Consider the following 15,779-nt stretch of genomic DNA (forward strand, 5'->3'; position numbering starts at 1 on the left):
GTTGTGACCTTTTTTTTAAGCAATTCTATACCCTTAGCCATACAGTGTGAATTTTTTTACAGAAAGTAGTTGTAATGCTTTATACACTTAAAGTACCTAGGCCTATACAATTATGTGTAACAGCATGTGAGGTGGTCTTGATTTAAACAGTTAATGTTTCTATATTTTTATTTAGTTTTTGGTTGCCCTCTGAACAAGTTTACCCATGTATATTAAACATGTATATTAACTAATTTTATCATTTTCAATGCATTAAAATGAATATTCTATTTTAAATGAAAATTCTCTAATATTCTCATTAATCAAGAATATTCTCGAGAATATTCTCCAAAAGATTATTCTCGAGAATTTAACATCACTACAGCAGGGTGCACTAGTTTGTCACACATGCACACTGAAACCATAGTTTAGTTTACCTGAAGTTTGAAGTGTGGGTGGAGAACCTTCTTTAGTCCAATGGACACATTCCCTCATAGGCAACTTCCGGGGGGGGGCACATGTTAGGGGTGGGTGGGGCCAGAGCCCAAAAAATGGCAGAACGGTAGGTGTGCCTCTTACCTTTGTATACTAGGCTACATTCCAGTCAAGCAAAAGTCACAGGCACAAACACAAACCCTTCCCCCTTTTCTACTTTGGCAAGCAAGAAGCATCCTTGACACAGTTAAGCACTTGAATTCCTAGTAGTAGTTGTGACAGTAGTGTTTACATTCATCTGGCATGTAAAACCACATCGTTTCACTTGCGGTTAGAAAGCAGAACACAGATCAAAATGCCTATACAGTGGAACCTCGGTTTATGAACACCTCGGTTTATGAATTTTCGGTTTATGAACACCGCGGACCCATCTAGAACGGATTAATTCACTTTCCATTACTTTTAATGGGAAAGTTCGCTTCAGTTTATGAACGCTTCAGTTTATGAACAGACTTCCGGAACCAATTACACCCATGTTTCAGTTTATGAACGCTTCAGTTTAAGTACTTCGCGGACCTGTCTGGAACGGATTAATCCACTTTCCATTACTTTCAATGGAAAAGTTCGCTTCAGTTTATGAACGGTTACTCCGCGGACCGTCTGGAACGGATTAATCCACTTTCCATTACTTTCAATGGGAAAGTTCGCTTCAGTTTATGAACGCTTCAGTTTATGAACAGACTTCCGGAACCAATTGTGTTCATAAACCGAGGTACCACTGTAATCCAACCTGGCAATTTTTTAAGAGAGATCTTTTACTCCATTTACTAACTTGCTATTTCCCCATTTGACTTCCATCTAGCTATTTCATTGCAAGCGTGTATTCAGCTGCTCAATTGCATTAAAATGTTTTTGCTCTCAAGAATGGAAGGCTATAATGGTTCCACTATCAATATTTTCCCAGTGCCTTGATGTCATAAACCCCAATAAGGTCCGTAGCCTGCTAGGTTTTTTGTTTTTTTGTTTTAATACACAATCTACCCTGGCTTTCATAAAACTTACTAGATGCTTTACGAGTGTGCACACAAAAATAATATATATATATATATTCTCTTGGCCAAAACAAGTTCCCATAAGATGAACCAGACGCAAGAAAACTATTCTGACTTTTAGCACTTAAAAATAAACTTTTTGCATTTGGAATAAACTTCCATTTCCTCATGAACTAAAATAAATGCAGTAAGGCACTCACCATGTTTGTGCGGCGGTATGCATATTCAGTTCCTAGCATCCATTAAGACAAAAGGAAAACTGCAGACTTTTCACAAAGACTCCTGTCATGCGAGTGCTGCATTCAAAGATCAGTTCGACAGGGCAGAGTTTAGTAACTTTTTCCTAGCTGAAGGATTTTCCTGGGACTTGCTGCCAACCAGGCATCAAGAGCTAGTTGTTTGCCAGTAGTGCACTGCTCTGCTCTTGCCAAGCCTTTTGTGGCTTTTGAAGGGTGCTGGCATGTACATATCCTGCTAGCCCTACAACTTTACTTACAGCAAAAGGAAAGCACAGCTTGTGAAAGTGAGCAACTGGTTAGCCATTCAGCTGTGGGAGGAGCTATAGGGTATTAGCATTCCATGTTGCTTAGCAACTGACAGGGAGCATGATTCGCAAAAAAAACCACCTTTGAATCAGAGAGGAGGGAACTATACACAGTAGTTTAGTGGTGCAGAGCAGCCCTTGGAAACCAATAAAGTTTTATCCAAGGAGAGTTACAACACTTTCAGAAGCATGCCCATTTTTGCATGTTATTATGGATAGGATGCAATGCTTTCAAGAGTTGACAGTCTTTTCTTTAATGGCAAGGTTTTAAGCTACAACTACACATTATTGGAAAATGCTATTTTACACCAATTTCTCCTTGCAACATTAAAAAAAAAAAACTTGTAGACATACCAACCAGAGCTGTGACCTTAAACACACTTGCTTTGAAATAAATCTGGATACAGAGTCTTCGACTTCAATATAAAAATGCCTTAACTTAAAGAACAACATTGTAAAGTACAGTAAGAGAATTTCAGCTTTGCTTTCTCACAACAGACAATAAGACTCCTGCCAACTACCAACAAATCTCAGCATCAGGTTTGGATTTATCTCTAGTACTGTATACTCTTACCCCTGCAATCACAATCCATAGCAGTGAAGCTCTTTTGGATGAAATATTATTTGCCTCTGGTCTATTTTTTTTGTATCCTGCAACGTTTTGAAGTTGTTACTCAGCTAACTTATACATTGGAATCTTGCTCTCGATCAATACTGAGTAGAATTTCATGACACATTTGCCAAGCTGAATAGGTACAGTATTTGCCTTTCATGGTCTTGCTCAGCATCTTGACTTGTTTGAGGACCACCACAAGTAGTGAATGGGGACTAAAAGTGTCTGCCCCACCCCCACAAGTGGTTGGTGTTTAGTATTTTTGCCACCATGTTACTCAACAATATATCTGTCACTGAGTTTTTTTGTTGGGGGGGGGTAGATAGGTAAGTTTGGCCCTGGAGCTGCTAACTGCTGACCCTTGCACCGGGAAAATAGTCTCAGTGTGTCAACAGGCTTCTTCAAACTTTGCAGGCACACTGATCCTCAGGGTCCCTTCGAACTCTACAATTCTATGATAATTTTTAACCTTATACAGTACTTCAAATATATACCAGTAGGAGAATAATACTTGTATACGTCTTTAAACATTCGCAAAAGGCCAGATATTTCATCTTATTTTCTGCCTTAGTGATCCATATTTATTATTCCCACTATTTCCCATCATCTGACTGGGAGTGCTATTACTTCTATAGCCAAAACAGCACCTGCACACAAGAGGGAAATACCAGCAGCCTCAGGAGAATCCCAAGCTTTGCACATGAAAAAGAAAAAAAGTTTAGAAAAAATGAAAAGGGGGGGCTCCCTCCCAAATAGGTAAAATAAGGACCAACCATGTTCAATGGCCACAAAATATAGGCTATGAAAACCAAGGGTAGGGATAAGATACAGAGCTACTGGGAAACCAGAGGAGGGGGAGAATTCAAATGAGCAGCTGAAATCCTCAACAAGGAGCATATCGCACTGCAACATTTTTGTAATAAATAAATAAATGCTTCATAAAAGCAATTCGTGTGGATAAGCTGCTTTCAACAAGTTTAGAAGCAGGACTTTGTAGATGGAAGATGGCAGCAAACCTGCTCAACCAGTTTAGTTTATTACAATTTAATAGGGGTGTTTCACATCTACACAATCATGCTGACAAAGGAAATCCTTAAGTGGTTCTTAAATCAGGGCCAAATTACATCTGTATTGTTTATGGGCCAAGTGCAAACTTTTTCTTTCCCAAATTCATGGTAGAGAGGAAGGGTCCATATCAGGAGTCTGGAATGGAGGTAGGTCTGGATTTGGGAGTGAGGGAGAGAAACATACCTGCAATTTGTACTGGGAGGAAAGCTTCCATTTGCTCAAGGTGGGGAGAGAACTGGTGATGTTACAAGCTTCCTCTCTCTACAACTGTTGTCCCCTCATGTTGTACATAAATAACTAGTTAGTATTAATAGCAGCTTTACTCTAACCAGAGTCTGTTATACTGTACACAAGTGATAAATATAACTTACACCAGTGTTATTGAATGACCTTCTACAGAAGTGTTCTCTCATCAATATACTAGCCTAAGAAATCAGCTCGATGTGACTGCAATCGTGCCTTCCTGCTGATTTTAGTTTAGTTAGCTTCCCAATATTCAAAATGAAGCAAATGCCAGTGTGATATCACAGAGCTACCAGTTTCCATTTGCAGTGATCCTCTGGCAACAAAATTAGCAACTAAGCCTTGTTGATGCCATCAGCTACCTTTATGTTGCAATATTACTACCCGTAGCAAATATTATTATGGATCGTTTTACTATTTTTATTTTCTGGTTATTTGTTGTTTTGCATTTGAATATAGTATGGAAGTTATCTTGTGAGGCTAAAAAGTGACATAAATCTTTTAAATAAAGAAATTGTACCCACCAGGCATGTACTGAAATGCAGCCTACCAGATGTTAATTTGTACTCCTAGTGGGTATACTTACACTTCATACAAATGTATGAGTGGAAAATGTTTACAATTATATTGCACTAACCCTGTGGAATGTTTTCTCCTTCATTGAACTCCACTCAGAACAATTTCAGAATTGTTCACCATACAAAAGAATTGAGGGCTACTATTCGTCAATAATTCTAAAGCCATCTCTGGCTCACTCAGCTAATTTCATATTACTTTGGATCCTGGCCATATTTACAAAGTATCCTGATCATAATACTGAAAATGCTCAGCAGACATGCACTCCCTGCACATTTCCCATGTTTCCTATTTCTCCTCCTCATATAGACTTTCTAAATATGCAGGAAGCCTACAAGTGAATATTTTAAAAAAGCATTGAGCACTATCCAAAGAAGAAGTTCCTCTAGCACAAGGACTTTTTGTTGTTCAATAGAGCTCACATTCATTCTTCTCTAACCCACTCACCTACCTAAATCTGTTTCAGGGGTTCCTCTAACCCTCCACAACACAATTGGGAAGGATGCAGAGGCACACAGGGAGAGGAGCAAGTGGAAAGCCTTGTGCTAGTAGAATCATAGAACTGTAGAGTTGGAAGGGACCATGAGGGTCATCTAGTCCAACCCCCTGCAATGTGGGAACCCTTTGCCCCATGTGGGGCTTGAACCCATGACTCTGAGATTAGGAGTCTTGTGCTCTACCAACTGAGCTACTCCAGGCAATGTAGAACTACAGTCGTACCTTGGAAGCCAAATGGAATCTGTTCCAGAAGTCTGTTCGACTTCCAAAATGTTCAACTTCCAAGGTGCGGCTTCTGATTGGCTGCACAAGCTTCCTGCAGCCAATCGGAAGCTGCAGAAGCCCTGCCAGACATTCAGCTTCCAAAAGAACATTTGCAAACCGGAACATTCACTTCTGGGTTTACAGCGTTCGGGAGCCAAAACGTTCGACTGCTAAGGCGTTTGTCAACCAAGGTACTTTGCTGGGCGACACCCTTGTCTTAATGTTCTAAATATACATCTGCTGGAAAGTAATGTGGGCAATGCAACAACACAACAAGCTCACATTAGTAGTGTCATATTTCCTGGTAAGTTGCGTCACCTAAGCCATTTGGCCGGGGAGAAGCGAGAAAAAAACCTGGCTCCACCCCTCCCACAAAAGCGAATAAAAACTATGCAAACTTGTGTCCTTGTTTGTGAGTGGGGCAGAGGACCCAAATGACATACAGTCTAGACCCAGAAAGTCCTGTTGACACCCCTGAGCACATTACAGTACCTGGCTACGGCGGCAAGGTCCAATGTGTCTAGATAGGGAGATATCAGTTGTACTAACCTAGATGGGTACAAGGCACACCTAGCAACAGACACCACCTGTGTTCAGCTCAGAAGGACCCCAAGCTATGGACTTGGTCCTTAGCTTAAGGAAGTGCAACTCCATCCTCATCAGTTGTCTTCCTGACACACGGTACTTCCATCTTGTCCAGCTCAAGCCTCAGCTTGTTCACCCTTATTCATTTCCAACGTGTCCAACAAACACTGAACTGTTGACACACAGGATTAACACAAAGCAGCTAGTATATTTTTTCAGAGAAGAATACTTGAATCTTGCACGAACACTTCACCTCTGTTGATAGCAAGCTGGCATCACTTTAGAGACTTCGTAGCCATTCAAAAGTGAGCAAGAGCACCAACACAACAGCTGACTAAAATAGAATGGTACCTAAATTAGAATAAGATTTGAGGGCAGGGGGGAGAAACAGTAGTACAGTGGAACCTCGGTTTATGAACACCTCGGTTTATGAATTTTCGGTTTATGAACGCCGCGGACCCATCTGGAACAGATTAATTCACTTTCCATTACTTTTAATGGGAAAGTTCGCTTCAGTTTATGAACGCTTCAGTTTATGAACAGACTTCCGGAACCAATTACACCCATGTTTCAGTTTATGAACGCTTCAGTTTAAGTACTTCGCGGACCCATCTGGAACGGATTAATCCACTTTCCATTACTTTCAATGGAAAAGTTCGCTTCAGTTTATGAACGGTTACTCCGCGGACCGTTTGGAACAGATTAATCCACTTTCCATTACTTTCAATGGGAAAGTTCGCTTCAGTTTATGAACGCTTCAGTTTATGAACAGACTTCTGGAACCAATTGTGTTCATAAACCGAGGTACCACTGTATAGGAAAGTGCTGTATTAACAGTGAAACTGGGGGGTAGCTAATGACAAGAATTTGGGTACCTTCCCTAGGAATTAAGAATAATTCCACCATTCATCTTGGAGCAAGGAGGGAACTAGCCAACAAGCATGAAAAATGGTAAATTCAGGAACAGGAAATATGGTTTTTTAAATCAACAACAGAAAGTCATCTAGTTTATATTTGGCTATTACTTACTCCCTTTTACAATTTTTCAACAAGTGTCACAAGAATTCAGACAATGAATTTCACTATTTACATTTTAGAAAATGAATAAAACTTGGCAAAAATGTTGCGGCAACACGGATGGAGGGCAGGTTGCCCCCTCCCTTATAATTTTACCAACTTATTTTGCACTGAGCTTGGAATGCAAGATCGGAGGTGGTCTATATAGTTCAGAAGCTGTAAGTCTTAGGGGCGAAACTAGGCTTATTTTCACCCGGGTCAAAGACCCAGTGTGGGGCCCTCCAGTGATGGAGGAAGGGGGTGTGGGGGTGCAGTCCATCCCAGGTGTCATCACAGAGGGGGTGACAAAATGATGTTGTTGTTTTTTAAAGGGCTCACAAAACTTTTTAGGAGTGACACGGCAGCTTAGGTGCCTGCAGGTTCCGCGCTGCCTGAAACGGCAGCGTGGGACTTGCCTCTGCCTACTCTGCCTCTCCCTCAGCTGCCCTACAGCTGAGGGGGAGGCAGCAGAGAGGCACCAAGTGGTAGAGAGGCTTGGCTCGCCCCGCCCCCCAGTTGCAGGACACACACACACAGCTGCACCAGGCACTTGAGTGGCTAGCTACGCTGCTGCCCCCCCCCCACATGCATTTGTGTACACACACACACACACACGGGTTGGGAGCCTCAGTGGCACCCCTCTGGAGGCTTCATCCAGGGCAAAAAACCTGCCTAGCCCTCCCCATTGCTACAGCTCTGGTCTTAGTTCCTTCTTCTAATGCAATGGGGGTTTCTGTCAGGAAATGAAGGGAAAAGGAGTAGAGACAAGAGGAATATGTTAGTTAGGGACATGTACAGCTCCTCCGGTTGGGAAGACTAAAGAGCTTGGTGAATGGCTCTTCTGTGTGTGAAGCAAATGGAATCCTGCTAACATGCTTTTTTGTCTGCATCTGTCTCCTAGCCCCCCCCCCTTTAAAATAGAAAGCTATTTATCACCAAGGTTAAAGTTCTTGTTCTGAACTGATTTGTTTATTATTCAATACAGTAAGTGTGTAAGTAAGCTACCATTAAAAAAAATGAAACTATGCAGGGGAAGTGGCTTGGGTTCAGAAGCACAGTGCAGGGAAAGGATAAAGTGTCACTTTTATCTGCTCCGAATCTCCCACCTGATGATGAAGAAGAGGAGTTTGGATTTGATATCCCGCTTTATCACTACCCTAAGGAGTCTTAAAGTGGCTAACATTCTCCTTTCCCTTTCCCCCCCCCCCACAACAAACACTCTGTGAGGTGAGTGGGGCTTAGAGACTTCAGAGAAGTGTGACTAGCCCAAGGTCACCCAGCAGCTGCATGTGGAGGAGCAGGAAAACGAACCCAGTTCACCAGATTACGAGTCTACCGCTCTTAACCACTACACCATGATGGTTCTCAATGAGAAAGCAGCCACTGGGCATTTGTTACATGCATGCATATGCAAGGTGTAGTTAGGGCCTCTGGGCTGGTTCTAACATGGATACACATTGCTGGATTTCTCAGCAGCTAAACACTGTCAGCTAAAAGTGTGAACTACAACTCTGATTGCACTGTATTGCCAGCCACAAGTGCAATTTGATGGGCTCATTCATACCTTCACCGTCATCAAGTTACAATCCTGCTTCTGCAAAGTTGTTCAGTCTTCCCAAGGATTTCATACAGGGCTCTTTCCACAGTCTGACTCCTGCAGTGGTAGATGCTAAGGGTTGAACCTGCAAGCTTCAACATGCTGTTCCCCATTAAAGTATGTCACTTACAAACGCCATCTCCAACTCCTTGAAAGATTCGATCAACAGTGTCTCCGAAAATTTTTACACATCACTTGGGAAGACAGGCGAACTAATATCAGTGTACTGGAAGAAGCAAAGATCACCAATTATTCTTCAACATCAACTTCGTTGGGCTGGTCATGTTGTGTGGGTGCCTGATTATCGTCTTCCAAAGCAACTAGTCTATTTCGAACTTAAAAATGGAAAGCGTAATGCTGGTCATCAACAAAAGAGGTTTAAAGACTGTCTCAAGGCAAATCTAAAAAAAAGTAGTAGGGTATAAACACTGACAACTGGGAAACACTGGCCTGCGAACGCTCCAGTTGGAGAACAGCCTTTACCAAAGGTGTCATGGGCTTTGAAGACACTCAATCACAGGACGCAAGGGAGAAACATGCTAAGAGGAAGGCACACTTGGCAAATCCACACCGTCATCAACTCCTGCCCAGAAACCAATGTCCCCACTGTGGAAGGACATGTAGATCCATAATTGGCCTCCACAGTCACTTACGGACTCATTGTTAAAACCTTGTTTATGGAAGACAATCTTACTCAGCTACGAGTGATCGCCAAAGAGATGTCAATGTCTTCATGCTATGTCTCCATGGTGGGAATGATAATCACCACCATACCCTATTTATTAATTATTATTATTATTATTATTATTATTACTTACAGCTAGGTATGCTTCCTGCTGACCACCAAAGAAGTAATGACGAAAAGCCCTCTTCTCATAATTTGCACTTTTCTGGGATATGAAGAGAGGTCTTTGCATGCTTGAAGTGAGAATTACAACCATTCTGAGTAACTAGTCTCATCTGAAAAAGCACTGGGAAATGAAAACATTTTCATTTCCTTTGGCAAAGCGTGAGATTTAGGAAGAAGCAGGAATAACAGTACCAAACACTCTGCTTATATTAAAAGTGATTCCCAACAAGAAAATAAATGGGAAAACATAGTGCTCTCTTATAGCAGTCACTGACTGCTATGTTATCACTTGAATGGAAGCAACCCAGAACTGCCATTAGCTAACATGGATTTTAAAAAGAAGTTATCAGATGTAGTCCAAGCAACAGCGCAATGAGATGTTGATATAGTTACTACATTATACAATTTACTTTCTGTATATATTAAACCATGACTCTTAACGTTCTTACAAGGATAACATGAAGCTTGTGCACATTTTACATGCTTACCTAAATATACAACATGTACATAGAAATGGCTGTATCTCCCCGTCACACATACCTCTCAGCAGTAATGCAATTTGGCTCTCAGCCCTTGGACTTTAAATGAAGGATGAATGGGAACACGTGGCTTTAATGGAGAATTTGACAAATTCATGGAAGAGAGGGTCATTGATGACTGCTAGCTATAATGGCTATGCTCTGCCTCCACAGTTGCAGCAGTAATGCTTCTAAATATTGGTTGGTGGAAACTGCAGGAGGCGAGAATGCTCTTGACCCAAATCCTGCTTGTGGGTTTCCCCACAGGCATCTGGTTGGCAAGTGTGAAAACCAGATGAGAAGCTGGCCTGATGCAGCAGGCTCTCCTTACGTTTAAAAGCAATGCTCGGATCAATGTTTGAATTCCCCCAGTCTGCAATGCAAGAATGCAAGGCAAACCTATATTGATTGAGTAAGCAAAAGACAGCCATTTCCCCCTCATTAACATTTGGTACCATTCCATATCCCGGAGAACACTTTCCATCACTCAAGAAAATGCCCTTAAGGGAATTCTAGAGTTCCCAAGTTAACCTCCGCACCAATCATGTCATCTCTCCTCACCCCACATGACTTGAAGATTACTCTAGCAACATGAAATTTCACTAGTGGTAAATACGTAATCATTTCTGTGGCATTATCCCATTAACTTCAATCAATCGTTTTGCAGTCAATAACTCTATCCCATCACAGAGAAGCAGCTTCCTACAACAAAACAGCATAACCCAATATGTAGCTTCAATGTCAGAATGTTTTCTTAGTACAGTACTCTCCTCAAGCATTGATCTCTAAGATGCAATCTGCTAACCATAATATTATGACTGACATCAGCTTCTTCTGTAAAAATCTGAGAGTTCACATCTACATATTCATCATGGAAAATTGCATGCGTTAAAGTAAACGAACCAACGACACAAATATTTCATCATACTCCAAGACATGTAGTTCACACATTCAGGCAAAAGCCTCAACCCACAATGAAGGTTATTGTGTTTAACCAACAGCTTCATGCAAGTGAAATAAATCCATGGAGTTGTGGTAAGCAAGCTTTCTTTACCTAGCTGGTTCTACCTAATCCTGTGCACCCAAGGAAATGAGAGTACAGTACTCTGGGGCTGACTATGAAAAGCTGCCTCTGTTTCAAATGGAAACACCAGTATGAGTTTCAACTTGCTAAAAAGTATTCACTGTGAAGTCTCCAAGAATTGGGGAAGTGCCCAGCTTGTGACTACTATACCACCCTGAAGTTCAGCAGCAAATAAGCTGAAATTAGGGTGGATAAAAATCAATGATTTTTTTAAAAAAATCAAAAAAATCGGATTTTTTTGATTTAAATCAGATTTTTTTGATTTAAATCGATTTTTTTGATTTAAATTGATTTTTTTTTAATAAAATGCTTTTTGAGGAAAATATATTACCATCCAAAGGTTATTCCATCATGAAATAAAGATTAGTTTTTTAATTATGTAGAATAAGGTTGTATATGTTTAATTTTGGGGGTAAATGAATTCCATTAATCCATTCAAAATGTCATGCTCTTCCAGAGGTTTTTGTAAGATTATTGGGCAGTTTCTCTGCCTACAAGATATTATCACAGATGCTTGGTTTACTTTTGCAGTTCTCAAAACTGAATTTGACTCAACAGAGATCACATGCCTCTTCTTCACAGCAAAAATGTTATAACATGAACAGAGTTGAGAAAAAGACCTTAATCCTATTGTTCTACAAACCTATGAATACAGAAACAACCCCTTCAGTGCTAAGTTTCAAGAAGTTCAGTGAATAGAATAGAAACAATATTTTTCTGATTTTTTGGAGTGAACAGTATTTAAGTTTTTCATGTGTAGGCTGGGCTGACAGTCTAAGTTTCTTAATATATATATATATTGTTTTTGTTTAGCCATATTAGTTAACAAACATGGATGTTTGTTTAAGCAAATAACATATGCTGTAATGTTATTGTTTCAGTTGAATAAATCTATTTAAATTGTTATTATTAAGGTAATGATTTTTTTTCTCCTTCCTAAGTACAACAGTAAAGTTGTCCAAATATGAATATCCCATTAAACTGGGGATAAAAAACTAATATGAAAAGTTGTTATTCTAAAAATCTTCATCTACTTGCATATTAAAGTTATACCAGCAAGAATTAGTCTTTATGTAGAAAACTATGATTTAAATCAAGCCTTACTGACTAGTGATTTAAATCGTGATTTAAATCAGTTTGATTTAAATCAAATCCACCCTGGCTGAAATGCTGTATTCCTGTTTGGAACTGCCCTGCACAATAAGTTGGAGATATTTGTTGAAAGACTATATTATATTATATTATATTATATTATATTATATTATATTAATCATATCATATATTATATTATATTATATAATATATATCCTGTTTCCCCTAAAATAAGACATATCCATAAAATAAGCCATAGCAGGATTTCTAAGCATTTGCGCTATATAAGCCATACCCCAAAAATAAGACATAGTGATAGGCGCAGTTCTGGAGGGTGCCAAGGAAGCGACGAGGCTGGACGCGTAATAAAAATAAGACATCCCCCGAAAATATTGAGGAAAATAAATATAAGACAGTGTCTTATTTTCGGAGAAACACGGTGTGTGTGTGTGTGTGTGTGTGTGTGTATTTTACAAGTACAGTTAAATTTCCAATTCCAGAAGCTCCACAGTCATTAAAGCACAACACAGTCAAAGGCTTTTCTACTATACCTCGGCTTTTGAAAAAAAAAAATCTCCCAAACCCACACCTTGTACTCAACCAGTTACAACTGATTACTGTAGTTGAACAGATCACACACTACAACTGAAGCAGAAAATTTAGGTTTTTTTTAAACCTACTCATTGTAGAAATGTAGCTTCCAAACCCCTGGAATGCATCCATCATCATCAACTAACTTTACATATTCATAGGTTCAATCAAAAAGGCACATACCTCATCATGCAAATACTTCAGTTGTTTCTTTATGCCAAATGCAGAAGAAACTTGCTTAGTCAAAACCAAGTCCCAGTGCTTTCAATGGGGTTCATTTCCAAGCAAACATGCTTAGGCTTGCAGTCTCACAGGCAGCTCACCAATTAACTTTCATTTTTTAAGGCAAGAAAGGAAAGGAAATGTTCTGTAAGACTTAAACTTGACTATAGGTTTCCCATACAAATAGCAAATAAAACTATTGAGAGAGAGAGAGAGAGAGAGAGATATTCATATTTTTCCTACCTTAACACAATCTGTTCATTGGTGCATACATTCTGCAATGAAGGTTTATTAAACATCTGTTACAATGTAACCTGATTCCCCCCCACACACACAAAAAAAACTTTACAAGTGATGCCTGGAAAACGTTTAACCCAGTGGCACTTTATATGCCAGCATACTGAAGCAAAGCACTTAGGGATTTCATCAGCTCATTCCAAGCAGTCGAGTTTGTCCTGTACATTTCTTTAGTGGGCCATTGATTGCTTGGGGCATGCTTTGTTTCAAAAAGCATTTTTAAAAATCCTTTCATTTTTAAATGAGCCTCAAGAAATCATTCACACACCACCTTTCCTTGACCACAGCACAACGGTGTCAGATTTCAACTTTCCAGTCCCCCTCTTTTTGCCAGCAGTGTTTTGTATAAATAGAAACAAAAGTATAAGCATTTGAAACTACTGAGCATCTTTCCAAAGCTAGAAGAGCTTAACCACATCACAAGTTGAGAGGCGTGATACTTAATTATACGTGTGTTTTGAATTGCAGTATTTAAACTTCCATGTTCATACCACTGATTTTCTTCCTTTATTACAAAGGAATCCGTCAAACAAACATCCAACATTTTCTACGACTTGTTGTTGTTGTTGTTTCACAGACTAGTGTTACCACACTATTGGAAATTAGAATAAATAATAGCCAAGACTTCTTCACAACTTTGACACATGCAGGTGTGCTCTTGGGAGCCCCACTCCTGTCTTGATACATCATCCACCACTGTGAGATTTAGTTAATGCAAGACTCCAGCAGATCTCTGCATGCCTCAAAATGACACCCATGCTCTTAAAAGAAACTAAACACTCTACTGTTCCCCATCTTTATTGGAAATCTGGGTAGTCACAAAACACATTATAGTAACTAGCAAGTCACAACATGTAAATTCTCTGCATTAAAAAAGAGAGAGGCAGGCTTTTTTAAACTGTGTGGCTAATCCAGTTATGTTTTGATGGAGGTTTCTCTCAGGTCAAGGTTACGGTCCCTGACTGAGAGGAAGTCAAATACCACAAAAAGAGGGCGGGGGGGGGGGGGAAGGATTGAGAAAGACAAGGATTCCTACACCTAACCAACATTTTGTCCAATGCAGTAATTGTTTTCTGCAAAGTAATAATTATTTTTTCCAATTATATCCACTTTTAGAAAAGAGGCAACTAAGCAGCCCAAATGATGCCTGCTCTTGTTGAAGAAAACACAAGACACCTAAGGTTTGATGTTTAGTTCACACAGTAAACACATACAAAACAAAACATTTCATTGTTTGGCCAAGTATTCCCACAAGAAAACACCCGTCCTGGGTGTTCTGAATAATAAGCTAAAGGCCACAGTAAGTAACTAATAACAGATTACTCTGAGAATAAGTACAGTACCTGGACCGGCAGCTACCGACAAGATGGACAAAAAAAATAACTATGAATGACTCCTCCAATTACAACCTCTTCTTCACCATGCCCCTTGGTACTTTTACCTTCAACTACCGAGGTTAAAATTATCGGTGCAATGCCAACATCAACCATTTTGACATGAAAATGTCACATTACACACTACAAAATAATTCTTGAATTGAATTTCAAGAATTGAAATACTGTAAAGGCAATGGCTTCTTTTTTGCATGCTTCCCACTTGAGCATGAATGAGGAGCCTGCTGCACTCCAGATTGTCATTGGACTTCCAATCCCATCAGTCCTGACCACTGGACATTTTAAAAAATGAACTTGTTCACCTTCCAAAGCAATTATTTGGGGACATTTTATCAGACCATTGGCATTCAACTCGTGGGTTGCAGCCACAGTTGGTGGCACCAACCAACTGTTTTCGGTTTGGGTTCTCCAGCACCAAATAAAAAATTTCAACAGAAAAGATAGAGAGGGGTGAGAAAGGATGAGAGAAGAAAGACCTTTAAAAACTAAAAAGGTGCATCTCATGTCCAACCAGGTTGATGACTATTGATCTTCAGACAGCTTTATTACAAAAGTTTATATTATACCAACTGTGTGTGTCAGTTTTAGCTTGAGAAACTAACTCTGGTGGCCTTTGGGCTGATGCCCCTGGTGGTCCGCTGGAATGCAGAGCTAACCAGGGCTATCGACTGTCTGGCTCCGAAGCGCCCTCTCCAATTGCAGGGAGCCCAGATGGCTCTGTGGTTTCCCCCAGAGCTAAGGGCGATAAAACAACTGTTGAGATGGCTAGAGCACCGGTGGTGGAAAACCCACTCCAAATCAGACCGAACACAGGTTAGAGCTCAATGTTGAGTCTACCAAGTGGTGATAGCGACAGTGAAGAGGACCTTCTTCACCACCTCTATTGCATCTGCGGAAAATAGTTCCAGGAGACTCTTCCAAGTGGCCCAGTGTTTAACAGATCCACCTTCACCATCAGGGTCCAGTGAGGACCCAAATATCTCCTGTGGTGACTTTGCAAAGGTTTTCGCAGATAAAATCACTCAGATTCAAAGGGAGGTAGACCACACCATAGGGGCAGGGCTGGGGTGGGAGAGTGATAGAGCTCTGACTAGTCAGGTTGTATGGGATCAATTTCAATCTGTTATCTCCGATGATGTGGACAGACTGCTTAGATGAGTGAAACCACCCACCTGTCTCCTTGATCCTTGCCCATCCTGGCTCATAAAAGCAAGCCAGGCA

The 15,779-nt window shown here is 40.3% G+C and overlaps 1 protein-coding gene across 7 annotated transcripts in view; it reads right to left on the reverse strand.

Moving 5' to 3' along the window:
• The window catches only part of MTUS1 (microtubule associated scaffold protein 1), a 126,003-nt gene that overhangs the window by 106,080 nt on the left and 4,144 nt on the right, over positions 1 to 15,779 (reverse strand). Inside the window, exon 1 of one of the 7 annotated variants that reach the window (XM_035112826.2) lies at positions 1,667 to 11,242. The exons of the other annotated variants lie outside the window; for them this stretch is intronic. The gene's annotated coding sequence lies outside the window, so the exon portion shown is untranslated. Of the gene's footprint in view, positions 1 to 1,666; positions 11,243 to 15,779 lie in introns of those variants that run through there. 7 annotated transcript variants of the gene reach the window in all.

The sequence above is a fragment of the Zootoca vivipara genome, chromosome 9 (assembly GCF_963506605.1).
Source record: "Zootoca vivipara chromosome 9, rZooViv1.1, whole genome shotgun sequence".
Lineage (NCBI taxonomy): Eukaryota > Metazoa > Chordata > Lepidosauria > Squamata > Lacertidae > Zootoca > Zootoca vivipara.